The 2,063-nt window shown below is 41.0% G+C and overlaps 1 long non-coding RNA gene across 1 annotated transcript; it reads right to left on the bottom strand.

The window, feature by feature from the left end:
* Positions 1-1,253: 1,253 nt before the first annotated feature.
* Positions 1,254-2,055, bottom strand: LOC125179172. The gene is made up of 2 exons (XR_007157166.1): positions 1,471-2,055; positions 1,254-1,343 (listed from the first exon to the last, which is right to left on the bottom strand). It is a non-coding gene; the product is annotated as an uncharacterized LOC125179172 (long non-coding RNA).
* Between the last annotated feature and the right edge of the window lie 8 nt (positions 2,056-2,063).

The following is a 2,063-nucleotide window of genomic DNA, read 5'->3' on the forward strand; positions in this document are numbered from 1 at the left end:
ATGCCACGCCACATGCCTTGTCACATGCTACGCCACATGCCATCGTCAAAGCTACGCCACATGCCACTTGCCATGAATAATGGCCATCTTTTCCGGTCGTTCACCCAGTCGTTGGTGCTGGCATTATTCTAATAGTTCCTGTTGGTTATAACTAATTAACGCTTATCAGTAAGTAACCCTTATAAGCAACCATTATTAGTATTTCCGGGAGCAATTAGGGTATCCGAAAAAGCAATAATTAGGTAATTTAGGTGGAATAGGTTGTAATGGTTATGCTAGTCAGTTTTGGTGAGCTACTGATTAATATAAATCATCAAGCTGTTCGACAGGTGCAGCAGCTGTAAGAAGTATCACAGCGTATCACGCAGTTCGACAGGTGCAGCAGCTGTAAGAAGTATCACAGCGTATCACGCAGTTCGACAGGTGCTGCAGCTGTAAGAAATATCACAGCGTATCACGCTGTTCGACAGGTGCAGCAGCTGTATGAGAAGTATCACAGAGTATCACGCAGTTCGACAGGTGCAGCAGCTGTAAGAAATATCACAGAGTATCACGCAGTTCGACAGGTGCTGCAGCTGTAAGAAATATCACAGAGTATCACGCAGTTCGACAGGTGCTGCAGCTGTAAGAAGTATCACAGAGTATCACGCAGTTCGACAGGTGCAGCAGCTGTAAGAAAAAAACTGGCTCCCCTCTCGCTCAAGTTTTAATTAGGCTTACACTCGGCAGGCCTACGGTGTGAGATGTAGCTTTAGGCCGCGGGTTTTTGAACATAGAACATTGTTTCTTGTTAGTTTCATGACACACAATTGAAATTGAACATAATTTATTTTACATCATCAGAAAATATACCTAACATTTTTAAACAAAGGTTGTTTTTGGTATAGGCGTGTATAAACAGATTTTATTTTTCATACAGGCGTTTCTACCGGGCAGCTGCATACGATTTTGTACAGCTGTGTGCAGAACACTATACAGCTGTATACTGAACACTATACAGCTGTGTGCTGAACACTATACAGCTGTGTGCTGAAAACTATACAGCTGTGTGCTGAAAACTATACAGCTGTGTGCTGAACGCTATATAGCTGTGTGCTGGACACTATACAGCTGTGTTCTAAATACTATACAGATGTGTGCTGAACACTATACAGCTGTTTGCTGAACACTATACAGCTGTGTGATAAACACTATATAGCTGTATACTGAACACTATACAGCTGTGTGTTGTGTAAGGAATTTATACAAACATAACTGCTAACAATTTTATTGAGACTCCAAAGGATAAGCTTCGGATCCAGAGAAGTAGAAAACCGGAACTGCAGTGGATGCAGTTGAGGAAACTGAAATTAGAAAAAGAAACCTTACTTAATGAATGCCAAAGCTAGAGAATCGATTTGATCAATTATGCTCAGAAATTCCAATTCAGCGGTACAAAACTTGACAGTGAACGCATATTCCCAATCTAACCTCAAATGAAATAACGCGTACAGCACAAATAATGTCGCGCTGGCTGCACTGGATGCGTGAAGCACACGGCAAAGAGATGCGACGTACGAGAATACACCGGAGGAGGAGGTTATACTGTAAATTGACAGTTACAAACCAAGATTAGATTTATCAGCAAGTGCTATTATATCGTATGCAATTTATCATTATGAGGATCAAGATATATTGAGCAATTTATGCGAAATTAAGTTTAAATATTTCGAGACTAACCTTCTAATTTATTACCGCTGGGGTAAATTTAGAAGTGGCTTGAAAGCCGTTTAGAGGTAGGTGTTTTGAAAGTGCAATTGAGTGCCAAGGTTAGTAAATTAATAAATGACTGGTCGACCCAACGTGACTCGGTTAATAAGGTTAAAGCGCCACAGGGTGTAAAGTTAATAGGCTCGAAAGCCGGCAATACTGCCAAGTTTAATTAATGCGTCAGGGACGTCTTAATGTTGGGTCAAACCAAATAGTAACGTGGCATGCATTAATCATGATAAAGGGCCCATAGCATGCATTAAATCAAAAGATGATAGGAAGTGAAATTGCACTCTGGTCACTGCGGGCAATAC

The sequence above is a fragment of the Hyalella azteca genome, unplaced genomic scaffold (genome assembly GCF_000764305.2).
Source record: "Hyalella azteca isolate HAZT.00-mixed unplaced genomic scaffold, Hazt_2.0.2 contig15569, whole genome shotgun sequence".
In the NCBI taxonomy this organism is placed as follows: Eukaryota; Metazoa; Arthropoda; class Malacostraca; order Amphipoda; family Hyalellidae; genus Hyalella; species Hyalella azteca.